The sequence below is a fragment of the Phasianus colchicus genome, chromosome 7 (genome assembly GCF_987193195.1).
Source record: "Phasianus colchicus chromosome 7, bPhaCol1.hap1.1, whole genome shotgun sequence".
NCBI classification, from domain to species: Eukaryota; Metazoa; Chordata; class Aves; order Galliformes; family Phasianidae; genus Phasianus; species Phasianus colchicus.
Window position 1 is genome coordinate 13,891,247 of NC_143442.1, and position 16,439 is coordinate 13,907,685.

At 46.6% G+C, this 16,439-nt stretch overlaps 1 protein-coding gene across 4 annotated transcripts in view; it reads left to right on the forward strand.

Annotated features, from left to right (window-relative positions):
- IGFBP2 (insulin like growth factor binding protein 2) overlaps positions 1-16,439 on the forward strand; it is a 67,375-nt gene that overhangs the window by 40,769 nt on the left and 10,167 nt on the right. Inside the window, exon 1 of one of the 4 annotated variants that reach the window (XM_031590570.2) lies at positions 687-732. The exons of the other annotated variants lie outside the window; for them this stretch is intronic. The gene's annotated coding sequence lies outside the window, so the exon portion shown is untranslated. Of the gene's footprint in view, positions 1-686; positions 733-16,439 lie in introns of those variants that run through there. 4 annotated transcript variants of the gene reach the window in all.

Below are 16,439 nucleotides of genomic sequence, written 5' to 3' on the forward strand. Positions count from 1 at the left end.
CAAGTTGTGTGCTGGAACTCCGTTGTCCTCAGAGGACTGCAGGTCAAAGTGGTCATCATCAGTGATAACAGCAGCATCTGACTGTCTTAGATGTAGAATCAGATTTATGACTTTTAGGAGGCCATATGACCTTTGCTCCTGTGGGGTCTTGAGGTTCTTGCAGGCCTGAACCTTGGTGTCTTAATCTCCTCACCAACTGAGAGCAACGCTCTCCCCATGAGTAGAGAGCTCATTACAGCATGACTTTTCTTAAGGGCAAGCTGGAGACTACTGTAGTCTCTTATGTGCCTAGGCTCACGTACATTTTGGCACGTACACCTCTTTGATATGAGAAATGATTGGGTTGAGAAAATGCAAATAGCTTCTGTAAAATTGCTGATTCTTATTTTATGGGAGGAAGAAGAGACGCACCCAGTTTTTTCCTGAAAGTCCTGAGTTTGAGGAGTGCCTAACCTCAGCCACACTTTGTAATCACCATGCCCAGTGCCAAGCAAGAGCAGGAGTTTTCCAGCAGGCAACAAGATGATATGGTGAGGTGTGTTTGCTGCAGGCAGGCAGGGGCAGCTGTCTCTCCTGGGGTTTTGAATGGGTCAGCTTTGCTTAATCTGTATTGCCTGAGATAAAAAGCAAGTCAGCCACACAGCTCAGGGTTAATGCCTGGGGTTGTCTTGGTTTGGGCAGCTGCAGTGCATTGAGGCTTCTTGTGAAGAGGCAATCCTTGGAGTAAGGCAGGTGAGGTAATTGCCACAATCCTCTTCCTCTCAGATTTCACAAAGCAGCTCCTGCCTTTTCAGGGCTGATGAGAGAAGGAAACCTCTTGCTGCTTTGTTGTTTTTTTTTTTTCTTTCCTTTTCATTTAGCTTTTATGTGCAGGGAGAACAGCATGCCAAAAAAAAAAAAAAAGTGTGTTATTTATATGGTACTAAATGCACAGTGTCAGAGCAAGGGATTTGAACCTAAATATCTGGTGTGGCTGTCCTTGTATGGTTACGAGGACCTCTTTTTATCCACTGGATTGATCTAGCAGTCACTGTCTCAAGGATGGGAATTTTACGATCTTTTTTGTACTTGGGGATAAAGTGACTTCCTCAAGGTCTCCGTCATGGAGGGGGGGGGCAGAGTAGAAGAGCTTGAATCCAGTTCTTTGGAATCCCAGCTCATGAACTTGGCCCTGACACTCTTAATGGGACCTTCCTGATGTCAGAAGTAACTCCCCTGGAGTCAGCTATATTGCTTCAGTGTAAACTACCTTAAGCAGATTACAACCAGGGCCACAGGAGCCGTTTTCAAGGACTTTACTGTGAAACACAGCACACACAAATTGGAATGGGAGCAGAAACAAAGGCACTACTGAAAGCAAAGCTCTTTGGCCTTACAGTCAGTATCAAGAAGGGTACTGGGACTCTTCTGTCTACCAGCGTTCATTCTTCTTAGCCTAATTCATCCTATTTTGTTTGTGTTTCCCGTTTTTTGGACAGTGTTGGTTTTGATGAAGAAACATGCCAGAGCCTATGACTTCCATAACAAATGCATTCACTGGGACAGCTTTCTCAGACCAAGGATGGGGATATGAATGTTAAGACATAAATGATTTAATGATCTTCAGTGGAGGGCCTTTGTGGTGGTGGTTTTGTATGGTGGTATGTGTTTTTTTTTTTTTTTTTTAAATTTAATACTAAATCAAAGGGGTGGAATCTGAGTGCCTGTCATGAGGGGTCTGTGGCCCTGGAGCTGGTGACACCAGGACCTGTGGCATGTAGACTACACGAGCTTGTAGCATTGTAATCCTGGTCCTCAGCAGTCTAAAGATGTGCAAGGCAAGGTCTGTAGGAAAGAGGAATCTCTTATTAGGCTCCTGGAAGAGCTTTCAGGTATGCAGGTTGAAGCCTGAAACAGACAGCAAAGTCCAAAGCTGTCTTCAGTTTGAGAACAAATACTTTGACCTTAATGAGGTACACAGGTATGAATTACCTAACTGATCAACGTATGATTGGGCTTGTATCAAAAAAAGTGAAATTAAAGTATTCACCTCCTATTGGAAATAAATAACTGTACCATCTGTTAAGCATGAGGCTTAGCTATGAGGAAGTGGGAGAGAATGACTAGGCAATAAAGCCAATGCCCCTGGTGAAACCAGGGTTTCCAATATCAAGCAGAATTAGAAATTCTTATTTCCATATTGAGTGAGGACTGGGACTGAGGTCAGAGGCTGCTGTAATCAGGAGACTTTTCATCGTGTGGCAGCTGAGCTGTGGGACTCTTTTCCAGAGGATGCTGTGAACAGTCAAAATTCCTGTGCTCAAGGGGAAAGTGGGGAGGTTGTTTGGGGAGGAATTGAGGGATTACTGAATGCACAGAAACCAACTCTAACTTAGGAAGCCCATAGGCTGACAGTGGTTGTGCTGCATGGAAGTGTCACGTGCTGGCTTGTTCTTAGTCCTCTGCCATCCACTTTTGACGAAGTGGGGCTGTGATCTGAGAGTTGTTGCTGTGATGGACTGATTGTTTTCAGAGATAAATGCTGGTGGTAGGACTATTTGAAGGTATTTGCAGAATATCTAAGAGGATGGCAGTTCATCTAAGTGCCTATAGAAATACCCATGGGAAGATAGATTAAAGCTGCAGGCTGTGAAATGAGAAGTGGCAGAAGTGGTGTGGATGGTTCTCTAATGTTATTAGAAAGATAAATGTTTCCAAAATAATATTGCTGTGGGAGCTTAGGAATGTATCTTTATATCTAGGAATACACATTGGCAAACACGTTGTATTAATAAGGTAAAACAGATATTCCTGGATGTAATAGCACAGATTTTTTTCATTAAATAGTAACAACACCAGCAAATGGAGGTGCTATTTTAGGCTTTGTTTTGGTAACTAGTGTTGATGTTACAGAAGGGCCTGGTTGTACAGAGGAATCTTGGACTTAGTGCTCATAAAATGGATTCCTTTTAAATTAAATGGAAGCCTAAACAAATGTCAGTCTGGAACTAAGATACTTGTCTTTGAAAGGGCAGACTTTGAAAGCTGAAAACAAAAACAAAAACCAAACCTGGCTGATGAAGTCATCTGGGCAGAGAAGCATGGGAATATGAGCGTGGAGGACGTGGAACCTTCCTCCGGGTCAGAGTTGTGGGAATTCACTGAGCTGGGGATCCCAAGCAAAAGGAGAGCACTCAGTAGATAAGGGCTCCAGGCTGAAGTTGGTGGATAGCCACCTTAAAAGGGATAGTTGGATTAAGCATCTGTAAGGGATGGAAAAGTGGACTAATCAGCAAAAAAAAAAAAAAAAAAAAAAAAAAAGGCATTGTCTTAGAGGTCAGGAGGGGTAGGGATAGAATGAGAATTGCCAAAAGTCAAGCTGCGTTAGGCCTGGCAAAGGAAATTAAAACAAATAGCAACAGGTTTCTCAGCTATATAAATATTGAAGCTGCTGTGCTTTAAGGACTAAGTGGAGGTTAAAGATGATGATCTAAGTATGGCTCCAGCATGAACCAACCTTCATTTCAGTTCTCAGTGCAGGCAGAGGGGATGAGAACATGGAAACTTTAAAAATTAATGGAAAAAACAGGAGACAAACAACTAAATTGAAATCGGTTGGAAAGCAGAGGCCAGCAACTTCCTGAAGAACAGGACAGAAATTTGCTATGGCATGAATGCAGATTATGGTGGTAAATAACAAATAGAGACCCAATATTTGGGCTCTCTAAAGGAGATTGAAGCACAGACCCCCTCAACATGACCTCAGGAGTGGATCTTGTAGTGGATCTGAGGGAAAGAGTAATTAAAGATTTGTGGGTAAATGTTGAACAGGTGGAATGCACTGAGTAGAGGCAGAGCATGCCAGGCCAAGGCACTACTTTGTCTGATGGATGATTTTTCATTTAAAAATGAATCAATCCAAAGCAGCAAACTGCAGTGATGGCCTTGGTAGGTATGAAGGTCTTCAGTGCTTGGTTACACCAAGTTGGGATCATTGCTATGGAGAGCAAGTTCATGAAAACTTCTGGGGAGTTGATCTAAAGGGGTGACTGTCAGAAATGGGATAAAATGCAATAGTACAGTGCTGGGCTTGCAACTGAAGACTGGGCTAGAATCTTTGAACAGGACTCTTTGCAAAACCCAGTCTCACTCAAATGCATGGAGAAGCCTCCAGTGGGGGGAGGGAAGTGTTAACCCCCTCTGAAAGCAGCTGGCAAGCTCTGGGCTGCAGTCATGAGCTTGGAAAAAAATAATGGCTGTGGGCCGGCGCAGGTGCAGGGAAGAGCTCCAGGGGAGCGGGAGCCTGTGTGGTGAGGAGAGCTTGGCAGGGGAGGACTTGGCTGCTCCCTCATGATATGGGAGGGAAACAAAGATGGGGAGAGGAAAGAGCACTGTGAGCTAGAGAGCAGTGCTGGCATGAAGACAGCATGCCATAACTCAGCCCTAATAATATCACGTCTGAAAACATGGCATGTCCTGCTGGCTGGAGTGCTCTCCTTCCAGAACACCTCCATGTAGCATCTGGAGGGCAGGGCAGCGCAGCAGCTTTCCTGTTCCCATTGGGTGATACCATGTGGCTGATGGCATGGGCTCATTCAGTGCCTTGGGACACCCTTGCACCACCACCAGGGATGGGTTTTTATCCCTTATGCAAAAACTATAATTATCTTTTAGTTCTCTTGCACGTTCTCCTTACTCTTGTCATTGCACGGAGCAGTGTAGTGCTGACCTTGCCATGCCAGTGTTCTTCCAGCTTGGCAAAATCATGGGAGAGTAGCTGTTAAAGATCAATATTTATCCACCAAATGCAAAATAAAATCTTGCTCCCAGAACGTGGGGTCTAGTTCAAAGTGCAGTTGGATCTATGCTAAAGTAATGTTCCAGTTTTGCAAGATGAGCTGAATTATCAAAGGAAGTGGGGCTGTAGAGGTTTTTGCTGCTTTTGTCAATCCTGTTGTCTAGGTGCAGGACCTCAGTCTGCTGTTTTCTTTTTCTTTTTTTTTTTTTAATTGTAAGCAGCATGATGTACTCTGTCTTAAAGCAAATTTTCATGTATTTATTTATTTACTGAGATTTTATTCCTCAGCATTTCAGGATAGCAGAAGTATCCTCTGTTTATTTTCTGTAGGCTCTAGAGTTTATCCCACAGCAAAGCCGAATTACTCCAGCTTTAGTGAAAAAAGGGAATCTGTGCTTTGTGAAGGAGATTTGCAGGGGGACAGAGAAATGGCAAATGCACAAAATGTGAATATTTGCCATGGGAAAACTGGGGAAGCTTTCTTTTAAGCAATGCTCTTATACAATGCCGATAACAGGTAATGTGGCTGAGCTAGGAAGTCCTCGATAGTGAAATAATTCCTCAAGAGGAAACATCAGGTACATCCTTGGAGGCCTACAGCCCCCAGCAGAAACAGGGAAAAGATAGCTGGTATCTGGTACTTTAATTGCAAATGAAACAGAAGCTGGCAGGAAAGAAATCAAGATGTCTTATGCCTTGAAGGCCTCCAGGAAGCTCTTCCCCAGCTTATAACAGTCCTTTGTAGATTATTCTGGGGTAACTTATTCCTGTGACTTAATGATGGTTAGATTTTAGGCATTTGCTTCTCCCCTGCCCCTGAGTTCCCTGGTGCGGCTGTGCTGCATTTGGGGTAAAGGAGCAAGGTGTGCACTTCAAGCTATTTGTGGCTCACTTGACAGCTTCATTCTGGGAACATCCCGGGGAAGCTGATGGTTCTTTTGGTGCCAAATATTCATCAGCATCCTGCCATTTTCCAGTTAATTTGCCTGGATGGCTTCTCCAATGATTCCTAACACTTTCCACCACCTGATGCTTTATTAAGAGTTTGTTCCTTTGTCTGTCTGGGGCTGTTTGCTGTATCAGTGCAGTGTTGTTTCCTGTCTGATTCAAGGATTTATGCTAACCTCGTCAGTCATGGCAGTGGATCAAGGCAGCTTTTGTGAGCAATCAGCATCTGCAGACCTCCATTCTACACTCAGCTTCACAGTAGCAGGTCTCATCTGAGCACTGCCCACTCTTTGGTGGAGGTACTTGGTTTAGGGGCCAGCTCATGCAGTGTTACGTCTTCTAGATGCATCCAGCTCTGGTGCTCTTGGCTTTTTTTTTTTCAGTTTTATAGCCAGAAGGAAGGTACATCATCCTGAAGCTTGACTCCTGGTCCAGCTCAGATCCCAGATTTTTACCACATGAATTCCTGTTTTGACTTGAAGATCACACCAGGAGAAGCTATCACAGTCCTGCTGTAAACTGTGACAGTAGCTAATTAATTGGATTATCCATGTAAGTCTCATCCAGTAAATAATTTTCATCTCAGTAACAATTTTGCATTTGGAAGGGTCACAAATTCCTTTTTAGTCTTTATATCCTTATCTATAGGTGAAAAAATATTTTTCCTTATGGCTTTTTTTCTTTTTATCGTCTTATCTTTCCACTTCATCCCGTGGAGATGCATCATGCAGCTTGATCTGTACATCACACATACACAGAAACAGCAAGCACAGCTGGCAACCCACCCAACTCCTGTTCTTTGCTTGCTGGGTGATGAGACCCAGGGTGGAAAACCCAGTTTGTTCCCAGTAAAACTGGACCTGCCAGCTCTGCTGCTGTTTGCTGCAATAAATCCCAGTCTCTGAATTTGTCTTAATGTTATTGCAGGTGTTAAATGCCACCCGTTGCTGCTGACTTTAAACTCTTCCCTGCAGGGCTGCCTGCCTGCTGCTCCTCCAGGCATGTTTTTTAGGTGATGCAGGAGATGTAGAGAAAGTAGCCTCCACCTTGGCTGCAGTAGCTTTAGGGATTCCCCTGGTCTGGAAGAAATTGCAGAACAGATCCTTACTTGCACAGGGGCTGACTCAGTAAAGCTGATACGAGTAAGATCAGCCTGTCCATTTTCTTACCCTGTATTTAGTAGAAAGAATCCACAATGCAAACAGACATGCAAATGCATATGGCTGAGACTGTCCATCTTGAGATCTGCTCAGTGGAAGCTGGATTTATCTGTTTGCCAAGAGCAACACACGTTTTCTCTTTAACCCTTGGCAAGCCTTCCAGCTTCAGCTTGGCTGATATCATCACTGTTTACTTGATGAGGCAAAGCATGGCCCCAGCAGAGAAGTGGCAGTGAGGCTGTGGCTGTGCTATGTGAAAGGCAGGGATAAGGTGAGGGAGAAAACAATTAGGAAATTGAGTGTTTTGGTGCAGAGTTGGAGAGTGGGTTTGCAATGGTAAACCAATACCAGATCATCTGTTTGACATATTAATTACTTCAGCCTGTGCCAGACACAGATATCCTTGAAACCTGAAAAATTCCATTAAAAGGTGCTTTCATTGGGATCCAGCCAAGGTGCTCTGCAGGCTTTTGAGAAAGAGCAGCCCATGGTGAGAGTGTGCCGATGGGCTGGAGCTGCCATGGTGGTGATGGGGTGGCACTGCAAAGGTCTCCAGTTGTGTTGGAGTTCCACACAACCTGTCACAACCCGGTGACGAATCCCTCGTGAGCTCACTCTGGCTCACCCAGCTCTCAAATTGGGCAGCAGTAAGAACTGCTGCTGTTTTCTATGTGCTTTGGCTTTGTTCCTGTGCCCTTGGCTTGTGCCAAGGCCTTCTGTATTTGTGAAAAGGCCGGGCATTTTTCTTTCTCTTTAAAGCAGAGGTTTCCTGGCTCCCAGCCCCTTGTGAGGGCTGCAGTTGATTTCAGAGGTGTGATGGAGACCTGTGTGACAGGCAGCAGGTGTGTGCTGCTTTCTGAAGGTCACAGCTTGATGAAAGGGTCTTCAGAATCTTTCTCAACAGTGTGAAGACCTACCCTTGGATGTGGAGGTCAGTCTTACTGCTGATGTTCTCATGGGCTGCAAAGTGTGAAGAAGGAGAAGGTTGGCATTTTTGTTTCATTCAGTATCCCATAAAAAGATCAGACAACGTATCCAGAGGGGCAAACATCCTTGATATAAGTGGTTCCTAAGAGTCATAGAATCATCTGAGTTGGAACGGGCCCATAAGGATCATCTAGTCCAAAAGAAGTAGTAGAGAAATTTATAGAGAATAGGTGACTGTGAAGTATGGAGATCTCTGTGCAGCCTCTGTCTTGGAAAGTTCCCAAATCATTGGTTTTTCAGAAGTGGAAGGGATCAATTCTTGTGTTTCCCCTAACCATCTGCTGCTGACCCTGGCTGTAGCTGCTGATGGTGGTCCTGTGCTGGAAGAACACATTCCTTGGCAGGGAGACATAATGAAGAGTCATGTGCTGGGTCTTCCAACAAGCTGTGTGCAGCTGGACAAAGCTGCTTGTGCCTCTGCATGGGCAAACATCTGTAATGGTCAGTTGTGCTTGGAGCTGCTCAGTCTGCACAGTGAGCATTGCTGCAGCCTCCCTCTTCTGTCCCCTTTACACGGTGTTCAACCCTGGTTAATGTGGGTTGCATGTCGCGTAGCCTGTGAGATATGTGACTCTGAAGACAAGCAGTCAGAGGGTCTCACTGCAGGTTTTGCTTTTTGTGTACTGTAGTGTCTAAACTCTCCACCTTTGGAAGACAGGGTATCTGTGTGCAGATGACTCTGGTTGTTTGTTTTTTTTTCCCCACGGGTAGGACTCAGCAGAAATCACTTTGAAAGCTAAGGAGGGAATTTTTGATGTGGAAGATGTACAGGCACAAAGACAAGGCTCCCCCTACCCCCCAAGAAATGGGAGAGGACAGGAGAGGTTGAGAAGGTATAATTTGCTTACATCCTCCTGAAGAGACCAGAAGAGCTTGTCTTGTTGAAAGTGGGTCTGCTTTCTTTGGTGAACTCTCAAGCTCTCAGCAACACCTGCCAGTTTGGGATAGGAAGTGCAGAGCTTAATTGCATTTTGACCCCTCTCTTTTAGCTCTCCTATTCAATTTTTTCTTCTTCTGGGCCTGAAGTCTTGTTGGACTTGAGCAGGAAGGACTGGGGAGCTCGTTCAGCTACTGCTAATGCGCTTTGCTTTTTGCCTGCTTCAGGGGTGGCTTTTGTGCTCAGACATCTGAGAAAAGATACCAGGCAGCAGGGATAAAAGATGGCTGAACTCAGCACCGCAGCATGAAATCAAACTGGAACGCAGCATTGGGAGGACTGACAGTGCTTTTAATATCTTACTCTGGAAGAAACGGGAGCAGGCACAGGACATGGATGCCTGCTTCCATTGGGAGATTTGAAAGGCAGAGTTTACAAGGAGGGATCAGAGCAGTCCTGGCAGAGTAGGGCTCTGTGTATGGGTGGAAGGCAGGCTGCTGGTTGGAGGGGAGGTGTCTGGGGCAACTCCAGAGCCAGGATTGAGATGCTGCCGGTACCAGCCCATGCCAGACGCATTGTGGTCTGAGAACTGTGGAAGGATGTTGGGCACAGATTCCTGGGAGGGTGCCTCAGCCCGGCAGTGCTGCCCCAACTACTTCCTGCAGGAGGGAGCAGCCATGCTATACTGCTGGGAAGCATTTGGGGTGGCTTAGTGGGGAGACTGCCAGTTCTGCAGTCAGTCCTCCTTTCCCCACGGGCAGGAACCAGCATCTTCCAGCACAGGAGCTGGCAAAGGGGCACGAAGGACCTCAGTGCTTCCTGGAAGGCATTTCAAGCACCCCATGCATCACATCCAGGCTTCCTGAGCTGGGCTTTTCTGCTGCTCAGGCCACCTGGGAGGATGTGTCCGAGAAGGCTTGCAGTGTAATTGTTTGTGAGTGGTAGCTGGCACCCGTGCAGCCTGAGCTGGGTGGATGGAGGGGGACGTAGGGGCTGTGTTTTGATTCTGCCTTTCCTGTTTGTTGTAACTTGGCAGAGGCAAAGTTTTGGAGGCAGCAGGGGCAGTGAGACCTTTTTCTCTTCTTTCTTTTCTCCCTGGCATGCACTGCAACACCTTCAGCCAATAATGTTGATTTTTTTAATTTTTTTTTTTTCCCCCCCGGGAGGGTCAGAGTGAGGGGAGATGGTGCATCAGAGCTCTGTGGTGTCAAAAAACATAGAGCAGGGTACTCAGATCGGGGTTCATCATGTAGAAGGGAGATGCAGCAAAAAGCTGTCCCAGCAAGCAAGCAACTGCAGCAGAGGCTTTTCTGTTTCAGGTGGGATTTCGATGGGGGAGAAAAAAACCTTAAAATAAACGAAAAAGCCCACAAACACACAGAACATTCTCTTCAAGGCCTGTTCAGAAAATGGAGATAAAGCAGCAATAAAGTCAAGTGCTCAATTAAGCCAGATGTACGTGCTCTAAAGCACTAACAGATGTGGCTCCGATGAAGTGCAGCTTTACAGACTGAGTGCCGTGGGGGTGGACGCATGCGCCTGTGCTTTGTGATGGAGCAGTGCAGTGATTTTGTTTTTGGAGTTGCCAAAAGCCTTTAGTAGGGGCTGGGGGGGTTGATGACAGCACTCTGAGGCAGTTCAGCTAATGACAGCCTCTCACCTTCATGCTCTGGCTCCCTTGATGTGCTCTTGCGCAAAGCCCTGTGCCTGTGGAGTTGAGTGCCTTTGAATGATCCCCAAATGTGGAGATGCAGAAATGCAGTAGAAGGTAGCAGAGTTCTTTAGGCTGAAAGGAGATGGGTGAAGGGTGGGTGAGGCTTGTTCACACATTGTTTGCCTTCAGTGCAAGGCAGTGAGTGACCAGCTGAGCAGCTGGATTTTGGCTTGGGGGGGCTCAGCTGTTTGGTGCTCAGACCACTTGCAAGGTTGGTTTGGAGAGGAGCTGAAACATGTGTATGGCACAAGCTAGCCAAAGCTGTGCAGTGTTCTGGGGCAAACCCTATGAGAATATCTGTTCATTTGGAAGCTAGGATATCCCCAAGCATTTCCTTGTAGAAGCTCAGTATTTTATGTATTTGGGGTGATAGCACAGACATGAATGGTCTGCTGTCAATTGGGGATCTCCCTGTGTCATAAAGGGCTCTTTGTCACAAGCCTAAGTGTCTTCCAAGCCTAATGCTCTATATGGTAGCCAGATCTTGCAGGCATCAGCTCTGGAGCTGATGGGAAGGCCCACGTGGAGCTGAGCAGCAGCAGGGCAAGGAGGTGCTGTGTGGATCAGGTGCACAGCAGACACGCTTGGGCACTCGGTGCTGCACATTTTGGCTGGATGTACTCCTGCAGCTCTGAGAGTATATTAGATCTGCCCTTCTGCCGGCCGTTCAGCCGCTTCATCATATCACTGGTTTGTGGTGGTCTGTATTCTAGGCACTGCGATGCCTCCCTCCTCCTTGGGAATGCAGCTGACTGATCTTCCCCTTTCCTTTCTTCCTTCCTCAACCGCAGTTTTATGACTCTCACTTCCTGCCTCTTGCTCAGCAGGAGGCTGTGTCCTCCTGAGGTTGGAGCTTGGGCAACTTCATGGGTGGCCCAAAATACAGTATCATTTGGAAATAAAACAAGATCCGTCCCCCTTCCCTACTAAGGCAAGAGCCTGAAGCAGTGACACAGCGCAGCAGCACAGCAGGCTGCCTTGAGCTTACTCCTCCCACCTATGTGGGAGGAAATTTTACCCTTCTGAACCAAATGCCGTTGATCTACCCATGGCTTGGAAGGGTGGAAGTCAATAAAGGACTGTAAAGCTAACAAGCGTTACCAGCATGTGCATGGCTGTTGTATGCCATATGCTGTCATTACAGATCAGCCAGTCTGCTGTACATTGCTGCCTTCTGCTAGGGTATCTGTGTGTCTGAGCCCTTCATGAAGTTACTGCACGTGCCAGTCAGCCATGGGACAAATCTGCAAGGCTTTATTTTGGCAGATCTGTTTGTTTGAGCTGTGGTTTCCTACCAGGGAGGCCTCTTGCCCAAAGATTGGCAGTTGTCTGATTTCAGTAAATGATAAATGCGCAATCAAGATTGGGGTCAGTCCCTTCTTGTGGTGTTATTTATAATGAGAGTTAAATTCAGCTCTGTCCCTATATGGGAGAACAAGGGTTAAGGAAATGCAGCAAAGGGACTGCCAAATGGTGAAATATTGCTCCAAGAGCTCCATGGGAGATGAACAAAATGTTTTGATGTAACCTGAAACAATTGCGAAGTTGTTTAATTTGGTCATCAAAAACACGATCTGTGAACACCTCAACCTGGAATTCACATTTGGGATATGGCAAATCAATGATGGCTGCCATGAGGAGGGAAGGATAATGTTTGTGAGCGTTGTAGACAGCTGGGAGCTGCTGGTGGGCAGAAATAGAGCAGATACTGTCTTTCCACCTACAGTTCAGTGCTCTGATTCTATTCAGAGGCAGTTGTGCTTTGTCTGTGGGGAATGCAGGTTCCTGGGGAAAAATCCGATATAGGGTTGGCTTTGAGAGCTGGTACTCAGCCAGGGGGCTGCATGGGGACAGTAGGTCTGGTAGACCTGGAGGTGATGGTGGTGGTAATTGCATGGGGGTCTGGCATGGTTTCTGAAGAGAAGGTAGAAAGGATTTGCCTTAATAATAGCGTGTTTTGAAAAGACAGACTTGGAGGAAATGCGCTATGAGATTTGGGTGGGTGGTGAGGAGAGCCCTGGACTGAGCTGCTGTCTGGAAAATTGACTGTGGAGAAGTGAGATGTTATTTAAAAACTGGTAATACAGATGGCTGAAGTTCATTCCATTTGCATACAATAGTTGTAATAAGTGGAGAAGCCAGTGTGGCTGAGAAGGGAGTGGAGCAACACCGGAGATAGATGAGAGACAGGCAGGCAGGGTGGGGCACTGCTCTGGCCTTTGGGGGCTTTGTATTTTTTTTACTTTTTTTTTCTTCCTAATTTTCAAGCTTTTCTACCTTTCTGTAGAGCATAAGGTCAGATTTTCGGCAACTCAGCTTGCAGCCTTCCCAGAAGGCAAATGGGAATGCTGCAGTAGGTTCATATCCTGTCTGGAGCTTCTGCCTGCCTCATTTGTTGATCTCAGTGGGAGTTGTGATTGGGCACTAAAGGGCACAGTTGGATTTCCAGAGTCAGAGTACACCTTGCTGCTGAGCCAAGCCATTGTTGGGGAGCTGGAACAGGAGGGCATCGCTTTGCCCATGGAGGAAAAGCTTCTATGGCAGAAGTGACCACTGGATTATCTCTGCAAACTTTTGTGAGAGACAAAAGCATTTTGCTCAGCCACCTTCATTTGGAACAAGAAATCTTGTATTTGGTTAAAGTATTCTATCCAAGAAAAATGCTACATGGTCTTGAATGCCCTCCTGGGCAGATATGACAGTTTGTTGGAGAATTAGCTCATTCCTTGGTGCAGATTCAAAGGGATTCATGGTCCGTCATCAGCTAACTGTTGGTGCTGGTTTGTCACTGCCTGGACCTGGAAAGGCAGTCATTTTGAAATGGGAAAAAGAGTCTGAATGTGTCCTGTGTATTGCATTTTCTCTAAAACTATGAGAAAGATGAATGGGTTTGGGGTGTTCATGAAGCTCTTGAACCTTGGAAGGGGCTGTTCTTCCTTTGGTTGGTTGCAGAGCTTTGTACCTGGGAATCATCCTTGTTAAGACTCCTGATTCCTACAGTATAGAGGTGCAGCATCCCAGTGCCAAAATGACGTCACTTACATAGTAATTAACTTGGGGCATTATCACTGAGGCTGCAGCAAGGAAATATCTTCTGTTCCATCCAGACTACGAGATGCAGTAGCCTGAATGGTCTTGGTCTCAAAGATGACCCTGTGTTTCCTAATCAACTAGGGTAATAAAGGAGATTTGAACACTGCAGTGAGGCCTGAGGGAAATGAAGTGGTTTTGTGGTCTGATTTTGTTCTGGAAATTCATAGGAAATGAGGATTTAGGGGCTGAGCTTAGACTGAAATGTGGCGCAGGCTTTTTGGGGTGGCTGGGGCACTGAAGACCACAGGAATGCATGCAAATGACAGGGAAAGGAAGGCAGAGAGGTGGCCTGGTGATGTTAACAGCTCAGTTCATTCACGCAGAAGCCCCTAATGACTATGAAGTAGCTACCCTAGGGATTTTATTAGCAGGGTCAAGGTCAAACAGGGAAGCTGCAGTGCAATTAATTTAAACTTCGAAGTGTTTTTGAGTTAATTCATTTGGTTCTGCTGGGAAGATTGCAGCTATGTGGAGGGCTAATCAGAGAATTGTGTTGAAAGGGCTGAGATACGGCTCACTAGCAAGGGAGAATGCTTTTATGGTGGCAGGGAGCTTGGAGAGCCTCACTCAGCAAAACCTTTCAAACATGTTAACATATTTCCCTAGCAGGCTGCCTTCACAAGTGTTGAAGTTGTGTGTGTGGTGTTGGGGTGGGGGGGGGGGAGAAGGGGCGGCTTGGGAAGGATCAGCGTGGCTTTTACATGCCACTTTTAGGACCAGATTCTTATCAGTGCCCTGGGAAATAAGCAAGTGGAGGGGGTGAAGGTGGGCAAGTAAGTCAGCTTGGGCACTGTGGCTGAGGTGGGGCCAAACCAATGTGTCTGGCCATGAGCCAAGATCTTGTTCTGCTATGGCTTTTAGGTGTCTGGGTGTACCTCTGCTGTAGGTACACTTAGGGATGATGATTGTAACTCTGCAGTTCCATGTTCAGAGGAAGAAGTGGAAGAAAGGAAAATGGGATGATGAGTGGATGTTGAATAAGTAGATTGCAGAAGCATTTGTCTGCGTTTTTGAGGGACCCAAGCAGTTCTTTTCCTGTCATTCTTGACACAAAGCAAATGGCTGGCACAGGAGGGAGCAGGATGTCAAACAGCATTTTTGGGCTGGCTGTTGGCAGAAGGAGGGCTGAAGCAGACTTTCCCCAGAGGTGCTTTGTGCTCTTCTGGGCCCACAGGGAGTGGGCTGGTGATATGCTACATGGCCCATCAGCTGAATCTGTTGGAAAGAAAGTTAATGAAACAAACCTTACTATTTTATATCTCTTCAGCCTGGCTGCACATTTTTGTGAAATGGTGGAAACTTAATGTTTTTGAGAATTCTGTTCTTATTTGAGATTTAGTTGGCATTTGCTGACGTGTTTGTAGATATATTGGGAGGTGGAGGAGGACCTAATAGGGAGACAGGCAGTCATGCAAACACATGCAGAAACACATAAGAGGTAGGCTGTGTTATTGCACAAGTCCTGTATCCTTGGGAAACCAGTCTGCAAACATGATTTAAAAAAAAAGTTTCAAGTGAAGCCTGGGGGAAGGGACATTTCAATACCTCTTTCACCCTTATCTGCCATCATCTCTGTTTTGTTATCACTTCAGTACTTGCCCTAGACTGCTGGAGGAGTTTGGGTGTGATGGGGCACAGGCACACTGTGTGGGTATATTTCTGGCTCTGTGCCTAGGTGGATGGAGGAGGGAAAGCCGCTCTGTGCAGCCACCGGGAAGGGGCAGAGAGAAGAGTTAAGTGGCTGCTGGAGGCTGTGCTGCCCTGAGTCAATGTCTCAGCATTTTGCAGGAGCATAAAGCATTTCCTGCTAGACAGCTGAGCCAAAGGAAGGCACTGGGTGCCCCTTGGATCACCTCAGCAGCTCAGGGCAGGGAGAGGAGCTTGTGAAGCAAGCCCTGGCTGGGACATAGCGTTCCCTCATGCCTCCTGCTGCTGGAGATGGGCTGAAAAGATTGGATGGCAACAAATAAAGGGTGTTTGAGAGCCACAAGGGAGCTGTGGGTTCTTTGTGGACAGCATACTGTGGAGGTCAGGCCATCTATTGGAGACCAGAGTGGTAATTTCCTGGTTGTGATATGCAGCCACCTTGCTGGCTGGCATGGGTACCCCTCACAGCTGCGTCCTCTGCAGCCAGTTGACATGCTTAAGTGTCAGCAAGCATCTGAAGGGCACATATTGGCTCTTCAGAGATGGATGAGGCTGAGTGGAATAGGCCAGAGAGAGACCAGGAGGGAGTATCTAGGTGAGATTCCCACATAATTCATACCCAGGCAGCTTGATCTAGTGGTTGGCAAACCTGCTCATGGTTTGGGTGCTGGAACTAGATGATCTTCAAGCTCTCTTCCAACCCAGAGCAGTCTGTGATTTCATGATAGCTGTTAAACCTGGTCTAGATGTAACCTGTAGTTCAGGAGCTTCCCATTTGTTGGGACTTGGTGGGACATCTGGGGATGAGTTACTGTTCCTGGAGTTGTCTCCAGTGGTCTCTATGAGAAGTGTCTTGGGGCAGGATGGTTTTTCCATGCATCCCTTCTGCACCCTTTCTCTTCTATACTGCATATTGCTTGCGCTCCCTCTGTGGCATTTTCCCACTGTATTTTGTATGATTGTGTGTGTGTGAAGCAGGGTGTGAAACTTGATTGGATGCTTTGATTTATTCTGCCTCTGAAGAGCTGCATCCAAACTGGCTCAGTTGTGTGGGGTAGAACCACACACCAATGCCCTCTTGTTCCCCTCCCCGCAGTGGTAACTGAAACCTGATGGATACTGCAGTGGTCCAGTGTTGTCCAGTCTGGCAGTGGTAGGCAGCAAACCTGGGTCCTTTCTGGGGTATGGTGGGCCGGAGGGCCTGGGGGGGACTTTGTTCTTGGCAGCTCTTGCCAC